The sequence below is a fragment of the Cajanus cajan genome, chromosome 4, assembly GCF_000230855.2.
Source record: "Cajanus cajan strain Asha chromosome 4, NIPB_CcT2T_4, whole genome shotgun sequence".
Classification (NCBI taxonomy): Eukaryota; Viridiplantae; Streptophyta; class Magnoliopsida; order Fabales; family Fabaceae; genus Cajanus; species Cajanus cajan.
In genome coordinates this window covers 16,834,987-16,846,404 of record NC_138520.1, presented here as the reverse complement: position 1 = coordinate 16,846,404, position 11,418 = coordinate 16,834,987, and positions in this window count along the sequence as shown.

Here is an 11,418-nt window from a genome sequence, read left to right as displayed (position 1 = left end):
TCTCGAGGAACTTCCAACTGCATCTGAACCTGAACAACAATATGTCTCCATTGAGACATTCAACAAGTTTAAAGCAAATATGGATAACAAGTTTGACCGCTTGTTCGACTTGATGACTTCTAAGCTATCCAAGGAACCACCTTCATCTTCGTGATCATTCAGGGAGATTAGTGTAGGAATAACTAAGTTAGGGGGAGAATATTTTGAAAGACTCTTCTCGTTGTATACACTTCTTAATCTAATACGACGTACTGTTTTCACTCACAATTATTGTTTCGATATCTATGTTGTGATCCATGTTTGGGCTTGTCATATATAATCTCATCTAGTATATCGCCTGTCATAGTGTATTTCTTTTTTATGATTACAAAGGGGGAGAAATAAAAAAGAATTAATCAAATAGGAATCAAAATGACTAAAAGGATAATCTAGTGAGGGGGAAAACATATACTAAGGGGGAGAAATGCAATAAACTGGTAATATGTGAACTTGCTATGACACATGCACAACTCTGACTTTGTTTGTCTAAAACAATTTGATCAATTATATTTGTCATCATCAAAAAGGAGGATATTGTTAAGTCACACGAAGCAATTCCTAACAAGGTTTTGAATGAGACAAATATAATACATGTTGTTATATCTAACAAGGGTGTTAGTGTTTCAGAAAAATATAAGTACAGGCAAATTGTGAAGAATGGAACAAGAGCCACTTCATACACTACAAAAGAAGGCATTAGACTAAAAGACCATAGATGAAGGAAAATGATCCCAAGAAAGACGAAAAGCCAACACAAGTATCAAACGAGGGATAATCCAAGACGAATCATCCAAGAGGAAATCTAAAATCTTTCATCTGCACAGCTGACCAAACGAAGGTGTGTGCCAAAGATAACCTCAAGTATAACAATAGAAATCAGACGAAGCAATTGGTCAAAGATCAGAAGGAAGTCAACTACGCATCAGATTGAGGACAACACAGACTGAAAGATACTCCAAACAGAATCAATGTTTGTCCATATACAATGTTGACCAAACGAAGACTGGAAGAAAGTCAAAGCATCAATGACAAATGCTCTAACGAAGATCATAAATTGAGACGCATAGGACTAACAGACGCGGACAAAGATTGCCACGAAAGCCTATGAAGAATTATATCTCAAAGGACAAATTAAGGCATCATTTACAATCATTTAAATGCTCTCAACGTGATCGCGTGATTAAAGGAAGAGATGAAGAAGAAGAAATGGACGCAAAAGCAGAAGCATGCATGTGTCAGGAAAAATACATTACTTTTTCAGATAAGGACAACGCTCTACAACTATATGACCGGAAAAGGACAAAAAGGTTCCTAGGTCTCAGCTAAAGTCAGACACTGCTTCTAACAAATGAAGAAGACTTCACGCAAGGTCTATAAACTGGAAGAAACATTTAATTGAAGATCTTGAGCATTAAATGAAAGATCAAACTAGTCATGAACGACTACTTTTGCTTCAACAAACAATTGCAACGGGCATATTCTACAAGACTATATATATATATCACTACATCAAACCTTGAAAGGTTGGCCTTTCATTTTAAAAAGAGTGATATCAAGCCCACAAAGCAACGAAACCAGAGATAGAGCGTGAAGAGTCAAAAGTACCATAGTGTATTCATCTCTGTAGACTAAGGAGTTCCAAGTGTATCTTAGGAACATGAACCTTAATGAGTGTACCAACTTATGTATCCTCTCTGTGAGAGTAATCCAAACACTCAATCGTTGTAAGAACTAAGGTTGCATACCTTAGTGAGTATATAAACCTATGTATCCTCTCTGTGAGAGTAACCCAAACACTCAAACCAAACCTGTCTAGTTAATACTTGTAAAGCCTGAAGAGGCTAGGGAAATAATACTTGTAAAGCCTGGAGAGGCTTGTCAAAGAATACTTACTACGATCCAAAAGTGGCTGATTAAAGAATACTAGCATTGATGAGTGAAGTTGATGGGCCAAGAGTTGGTTGAGAATACTCACTGAGAGCCAGAAGTGGCTGAGTAAGAATACTAGCGTTGATGAGTGAAGTCGACGGGCTAGGAGTTGGTCGATAATACTCACTGGGAGCCAGAAGTAGCTAAGTAAAGAATACTAGCATCTGCGAGTGAAGCTGACAAGCCAAGAGTGGCTGAGAATACTTGGGACCAGGAGTGGTCGTGACTTGGGTGGTCTATAATATTCATTGCGAGCTTGAAGAGGCTAAACAAACAATACTTGCACTTCATTGATCATCTAGTGGAACCCTTCATTTGAAGGAGACTAGACGTAGCTCAATTTGAGTGAACCAGTATAAAATACTTGCACTATACTTTAAATGTTTTTAGACACACTTTATTTGGTTGATCTAATACACTGAAAACTTCATCTAATGCTTATCGTTTATTAAAACTACCTTTAGACGAAAACCATACTTGTTCAACTTGATATCCTAAAGAACGGTTTTCGTTTAAGAAGTATTTTTTCTAAGCAAACGATAAGATCCCAGACGCAAAAGTATTTTGTTAAACTAACCCCAGGAAATTCCAGTTTAATTTTCACTAATATTATTTTACTGGATGAAAAAGAGCCTTATTGCGAAAATGTTTTTAAAATTCTTTTGTTCACACACATACACATATTCAACCCCCCTTCTATGTGTTTTCCATTCAACTTCAAATCAAAGAGAGATGGTAGACAAGATGATGATTTGGGTGAGCCACCTTCAAGAAGGACAACTAAGAAATGATGATCATATCATAAGGAGAAGTCCCTTAATGAAAGATCTTAAGGACTTTCGCTCCTTGGAGAGAACAACACTTTTGAAAATAAAATTTATAAATCAAATCTCACAAAGAGAAGTCCCTTAATGAAAGATCTTAAGAACTTTCGCTCCTTGGAGAGAACAACATTTTTGAAAAGAGAATTTATAAATCAAATCTCACATAAGACTCAAAAGTGGCATGTAATTACATGAGATATAGCTACATATAGAGCATGCTATCTTAGGGAGTAAGTCAAGCAACCATAGTTAGAAAATGAACTATGGTTGCATAACTTTGGGTTAAGTGGTGTGCCAAAGCAATTTGAATTTAAATTTAAACTATTGTACCTAAGCTAATGGCTCTAGAAACCATGTGCTTTAGATTTAAACTATCCTATAAGAATTTTCCATGTGGCAAATGTGAATGGGACATGTGTCTGAAGTTGGCTAACCTAAGGTGAGGTGTATGGAATACCTTGGTGGTCATCCAACCCATGTGGGTAGGTGTCACCTACTAGACCCAAATGGAACCAACCCATTTCATTACATGTGTTATTTACTAGTTGCACTCCCTATTCTACTAATTACACTTCAAAGAAGAAATAAAAGGAAATACATCCTATACTACTTGACAAAAATACAAGGTCAAAATGAAATACATATGTACATAAGAAGTATTGGGATAAGTGTTAAATAGCATAATTATAGCTCAAGATGAGCTTAGGCCCAATATTCTCATTCTTGGGCCAATTTTCTTGGGTCCTCATAGCCATAACCCTTGTAGTAGGTCCCTTGGGCAAGGTTATTCCATCGAAATGTACCTTCGAAAGAGTTAAAATATAGAACATTGAATTTGTGTGATTATGAGAGTGAAAGCTTCACTATTTAAATTATATGCAATATCAATTTGAGTATAATTAAATTAATGTGTGTGTATAACTTGAAAACAATGATTTATTTGAATAATTTTATATGTACTATATATAAATAAATAAAAAAGCATTGTACCAAATGCTCTGGTACTTTTTTGACCTAATTTTTATTGACTCAATCAAACTTGTTTGGTCCATTGGGTTGGGACAAAATATTGGTCTAATCTTTCTAGGCCTCAAAATAAAGAGCATAACCTAACTTCACCTTGCAGGCTAATGAGTCATCCCATCAAGCCAAATCAATTTAGTCATTTCTACAAGTTAATGAATATCATAAATTTAAAAATATTATTCAAATTTAGTAGCATAAATGAGAAAATATCAATGCATTGAGGGCTATATATAGAGAAATGTTGCATTTTTTGATACCATAAATAAATGTTAATTAGGAAGACAAGAAACAAAAATTAATTATTTATTAAAATAATGAAAAATTATTGATTTTATTTTCTTTATTCAAAACTTAACATTTATGTTATTTTTTTTGTATTAATTGTAGTTTTTTTTTATAAAAAAAAAACCATATTATCATTTAAAATCTCATAAAATTCTTTCAAACCTTATAAATTATTAGGATATAAATTCATTAAAATTCATATTATAAAATCTTAATTATAAAAGTCTTTTAAAAAATATCTTAAAAGTCATTACATTTGTACTAGAGGACTGTTAGTAACACACTCTCTAACACATTCTTATTAACACACTCACTCTCATTGGTTAAAATTTATTGAAATTTACAAAATCGGGAGAGGGAGAGAGGGGGAGAGAGAGAGAGAAACATTAAATAAGATGTGGAAACCACCAAAATTTGTATTTTCGAATAATTTTCAATAAGTTAAAGAGTATGTCAAAGAGTGTGTTGCTAGCATTTCTCATCCTACAAGTTCTTTTAAAGAAAATCTTAAAAGTCATTACATTTTTACAAAATCTTTTAAAATTTACAATTTTTTATATTATAATAATTTTATAAAATCTCAATTTAATACAACTTTGATGTACATATGAGAAAAGAATATCACTTAACTCTCAGGAAACTAGCACATTTTACATGTGTCATATGATACATAAGTTTGATGTGCATAATTGTTAAACTCTTATGTGATTATTCTTTATAACCATTCCAGGTGATTAGTTTGTTATGTTATTCAATTAGTTGTTAAGTTAATACTCTTGGTGAAGATGAGATCCGATTCATTACTTATTTGTATTTGGCTAGTCGATTTGCATTCCTACACCCTGAGCAAAAGAGATGTTTCTCACTCCCTTTTCTTTTATGTTGTCTTCTTGTGGTTTTTGTAACTAATCATCAGTATGATGCTGAGGATGTCGGTGATGAGGCTTGGTCCTCAACGTTGGGTTTTGCTATGATAAAACACATAATACCGAGGACTTAGTTAGAACTAGTTAGGATTTGATTCTTGTTATTTACTTTGAGTAGTCTAATTTTTATTTTCGTTGTAATTTTTATTTCCGTTAAGTGTAGTTTAGGTTAAAATGTGATTCTTTCTACCTATATGAATTTTGAGTCTATTTATTATATTGGTTTGTTTCATGTTATTTATTATATTGGTTTGTTTCATGTTATTTATTATATTATGTGTTATGACATGTGGGGTAGACAGTGTCACACAATAATAAGGAAAATCATCCAATAAGGTTGCATTACCTTCAGCACTCGAAACACAAAAATAAGTTTTTGAATTCTTTATAGGAATATTGAAAGAGAAATAAAAACCCACACTTTGGAAACCCACTAACTGACATCCAACTACTCCTCTTGTTGATCCAAGACTGGAAAAATTAAAAGAACTTATCAACATTCAGCAAAATGCCAAGAGACTCACACAGAATCCCATAACTCCTTAAAAATTCCCAACTGTTTCGGTGAAATTGGGCCGATAAAACATTAATCATCAATATTATGCCACACTCACACTATCCTAATGGCCATCTAATCCTAAGCTTAGTAATCATAGTTTCATAACATAGTGTAAACCTCTCACTCTTAGGCATGGAACTAACGCAGATAGGTTTATTATCCTTACAGGGGTCACAAACTAGTTGGGATTCATTCCCATCAGGAGTAAAAACATGCTCATGCCTTAAGTTATTCAATTAGTCCTAAGAACAACACATGGATTTAACATTCTGGACATCCTTCACCCAAGGTATATTTATGAATAATCCACTAATATTTATACTTGCTATAAAAACTAAGGGGGACCTATGAATTTAATAAATATGAGGACATCGAGCATGAAGGATGTGACACCCTCTACCCCACATACATAATTATACAATAAATAGAGATAAATAAAAACCTTCATAAATAAAATTCATGTCTCTAACCACATAAGGGTAAAGAGCTCACATTCATAAAACATAAATCATAGTCTAATGTGGAAATTACAAAAGGATAAAATTAAGGTCTTCTAATCAATTTAACAAAAGTAGAATTCTAAGTTAATCCTAACTACGTCCAGATGTCACATATCCTATCAGAGCATGCCTAACTAAAGCTTAAGCTTCATCACCAACATCCTCATGTTGATGGTTATATGCAACATAGTAGAAGACACACATAGAACAAATAGGGGAGTGAGAAATATCTCACTCAGGTTAGACACACATAAAACAAATAGGGGAGTGAGAAACATCTCACTCAGGTTAAGGTGTAAAAATAACGGTCAAGCAACACACACACAAATCATAACAAAACACAACACAAACACACGTTAATCAAGCACAACTCAAGTTATACATACATTAGTAGCACATACATAGTCACTCATTATGTAATGATGCCATGGACTCGACTCACAAATGCATGCATGTAGCGCCAGTCACATATCACATGGTGCATTGCCTCTAGCAACACACATGTAGTCTAGGAGTATGTGCCGACTCAACTGTGCACTCTCAACTAGGATGTACTGCTAGGGTCTCATCGGGATAGTGAAGTCGCGCAAGATACGTCCCATGCACACAAATGGGCAGAATTGGGCCTTCCAAACCGCACTATCCCCTAGGACTCCTCCAAGATGTTTCACACTCGAAGGGACTTCCCTAATGATGTACTCCATATCGTACCCCGTCACATAAATGCATATAATGCATGTCACACATTCACAAACTCATGGACTCATCACTTTACTTGTCATGGAATTTCATGTCTTATCTCATTTCATCACGTTTCACATTCTCATAGTCATAGTGCTCACAATAGCACGTCATTCACATCATGTCTCATGTCATTTTATCTCATAATATCATATCACAGATCATATGTTCACTTTTCACATTTTCTCATCATATCTACATAGCCTCATACAAGGAACTTCTCATAGTCATATATAAAACAACACATAACCATACCCAGAAATTATCCAAAACATGAATCCATCATCAATTTTACATAAAATGCCTCAGAATTCATCCAAAGATCATCATATCCCTAATTTTACTTCATAGGATTTCCCACAAGAACCCACAGAGCACTTTAATTCATATCAAAACTTATGTATTTTCAAAATTAATCACATATTCATACATCACATCCAACAAGGAACATAACAAAACAATCAGAAAGCAAAACAGAAAACTTTCATAAAGTGTCTGTTCCTATAGGCATACATCAGGCAAAGGATTGGAGGCCAATCTTGTTACCCAACAATTATTCCCACACCCCCGAGCGAGGTTTCTCACTCCCCCCTTACCTAGACAAGCAGAAGACAAGGCTAGAGCAAAATCTGGTTGATCTCCTTCTCTTGGTTCTCCTTGGTCTTTAGAGAGTGTGTCTAGGAGCAGTGCTAGAGTATGTTATTTATAGATGTTAGAAGTGGCCAGAATAACCCATTTCGGATCTAGAACGGCCCGTTCTGGATTCATTCGTCATGTGTTAAATTTGCATCTGGAACGGCCCATTCTTAAACTAGAATGGCCTGTTCTAGAGTTGAGTTTAACTCATAACGGCCATGTTTGGGACGACTCGTTCTTAAACCAGAACGGCCCGTTCCCAACTAGGGTTATAGACCTTTTTAGTAGTTTGAAACGACTCATTCCAGTTTGGGAACGACCCGTTCTGGGCTACTAAATCTGTCCTTATTGGGCCTTGAGCCTTCACATAATTTGTGAAAATTGAGGTGTTACAAAAGAAAAGAGTTCTAGAAAGCCTAGAAACAACACAATATGACATCAGAAGTCCTAAAAGCCCAATAAGCATGATTTAGTAGCTTGGAACAAGTTGTTCCCAATTTGGAACGGGCTGTTGGGAACGACTTGTTCCAAACTACTAAAAAGGCCTAGAAACCCTAGTTTGGAATGGACCGTTCCCAGTCCAAACTGGGTCGTTTCGACCCAAGTTGTTATGAGTAAAATTCAAATCCAGAATGGACCATTCCAATTTCAGAACAGGCCATTCCAGATTCAAATTTTACTCTTAATAGACTGATCCAAAATGGGTCATTCTAGTCAGATCTGATGTTTATAAATAGCTCATTAGGCACTATTCAGGGGATCGAAAAAATTTACCTAGGTAGTCTTACATAGATAGAAATGCTCTGCATTCAAAGATTCACTAAACTCGACTAAGAGGTATTGCAATCAATATTCTTCTTCCTCCTTTACTTCCTTATTTTAATAAAGGTGCTTCTGAATAAAAAATAATCATGTAGACATCGTAGTATAAATCGTGTAATTTAAATTTCAAGTATGTAAATAACTACTTGTACAGGGGAATTAATATTTAAAATATTATTTATTATTATACTAACTTCCTCACAGGGTACCGATTTAATTAGGGCATTGTGGGGGTGCTTAATACCTTCCCTACACGTAACTGATCCCCGAACCCAATTTTAGAAGACCTTTATTGAATTTTTAAAGATCTTTTCTTTTTTCAATGTTTTGAGTAAAACATTGGTAGTGACTCCTTGAATCTACTTTCAAAACCATTAATTAAGGATTAGTCTAGTCTCTGAGCATTCCTTAATTAACATGATCTTTCTAAACTAGTAGTCTATCCCATTGGTCGTAAGATCAGAATTTTTTGGGTTACAACAGTCTTTACACAGATAGAACTCTAGGGTAAGTGTAATTTTTTTATATTTAGTTGAGAGAACATTAAAGGTCACTCAAAGTAGTCCCTTTGCCTTTACACACTCAAAACTAGTGGACAAGTGTATTTTCTCAGTATTTAACCAAGAAAAGACTCAGGCCTTGCTCTCTCAATGCTAACCTGAGAATGACTTGAGTTGACTTACATGGCCCATCATAACTTTTCTTTGAATGTATGCTTTCTTTATGTATTTTGCCGATCAGGGATATGTATCCTGTCAATTATTGGTCGAGTAGGTCGCAACCAAATAATTCACCATGTATGTCTCTCCTTAATGAGGATCGGTTGAACCCATTTGAGGACTATATCTAGCTATATTTAATACAAAATAAAAAACTACGATTGAATCCTAGAATATAGTCCCACTACAAGAAAAAAGATTATTATCTACGGAATTTTTTCCGTAGATAATGCTTAGTTATCTACGGAATTTTTTCCGTAGATAATTTTTAGTTATCTACGGAATATTACCTACGGAATTATTTCCGTAGGTAATATTTAGTTATCTACGGAAATTTCCGTAGATAACTTATCTACGGATTTTTCCGTAGATAATTTATCTACGAAAATTTCCGTAGAAAACTTCACCCATAAATAAAATTCGTAGGTAAAACATTTTATTTGAAATCAATTAACATATTTTATTATCGTTTCATTTTAATTTATTGTAAAATAATTAAAATATTTAATTTAGCATCATTAAAAAAATAATCATTATAAGATTTATTTTTTTAAAAAATTTAATTATTTATTATAATACTTTTAGTCACCGTATCGACCAAAAAATATATTTTTGATTAAAATATATTTTAAAATTTAGTTAATTCATTATAGTATTTTAAATAAATATTTTTAAAATTGTTATTAGATAAGTTATCTACGGAAAAATCCGTAGGTAAGTTATCTACGGAAATTTCCGTAGATAAGTTATCTACGGAAATTTCCGTAGATAACTTATCTACGGAAAAATCCGTAGATAACTTATCTACGGAAAAATCCGTAGATAACTTATCTACGGATTTTTCCGTAGCTAACTTATCTACGGATTTTTCCGTAGATAATTTAGTAAATAAATTTCGTAGATATAATATTTTATTTGAAATATCAATTAACATATTTTATTATCGTTTCATTTTAATTTATTGTAAAATAATTAAAATATTTACTTTAGCATCATTAAAAAAATAATCATTATAAGATTTAATTTTTTTTTAAATTTAATTATTTATTATAATACTTTTAGTCACCGTATTGACCAAAAAATATATTTTTGATTAAAATATATTTTAAAATTTAGTTAATTCATTATAGTATTTTAAAATAAATATTTTTAAATTGTTATTAGATAAGTTATCTACGGAAAAATCCGTAGGTAACTTATCTACGGAAATTTCCGTAGATAACTTATCTACGGAAATTTCCGTAGATAACTTATCTATGGAAAAATCCGTAGATAACTTATCTACGAATTTTTCCGTAGATAACTTATCTACGGATTTTTCCGTAGATAATTTAGTAAATAAATTTCGTAGATATAATATTTTATTTGAAATATCAATTAACATATTTTATTATCGTTTCATTTTAATTTATTGTAAAATAATTAAAATATTTACTTTAGCATCATTAAAAAAATAATCATTATAAGATTTAATTTTTTTTTCAATTTAATTATTTATTATAATACTTTTAGTCACCGTATCGACCAAAAAATATATTTTTCATTAAAATATATTTTAAAATTTAGTTAATTCATTATAGTATTTTAAAATAAATATTTTTAATATTGTTATTAGATAAGTTATCTACGGAAAAATCCGTAGGTAACTTATCTACGGAAATTTCCATAGATAAGTAGATTGTTAATTATACAAGTATGTATATTTATAAGTAAATATTAATTAAATATAATATAATTATTATTATTATTGGTAATATAATTATTATATATATTTTTATATTTTTATAGCGGTCAGAACATACCAAAATGAGAGGGATCCAAAAATAGTATAAGTATGAGATTGTACTTAAATGAATTAATTTGTACTACTTATACTGATAACATGCATTAGCTCTTCTGTAGCCTATCTCATAAGAACTCCACAGTTAAGCGTGCTTGACCTGGAGTAGTATAGGGATGGGTGACCTTCTGGGAAGTTTCCCAGAAAATGTGCAATAAGAACAAAACATGTTGAAAAGTGAAGTGTAATGAAATAGCATCCTTGAGAGGCCAAATATGAGAGTTATTACATTAATAAATTTATTAAAATTAAATAAAAATTTCCTGAAATTATCTACGGAAAAATCCGTAGATAACATTATCTACGGAAAATTCCGTAGATAATGTTCCGTAGATAACGTTATCTACGGAAAATTCCGTAGATAACGTTATCTACGACCATTTTATCTACGAATTTTTTTCCGTAGATAATCCGTAGATAATTGACATTTATCTACGGAATTTTATGTTTATCTACGGATTTTTCCGTAGATAATCTTGATTTTTCTTGTAGTGTCCTCCTTATCATGAGGACTTTTAAAAACTCTTAAGTGCTCCACTAGTACAAAACCTGTTATTTACGTCACTGTTTTG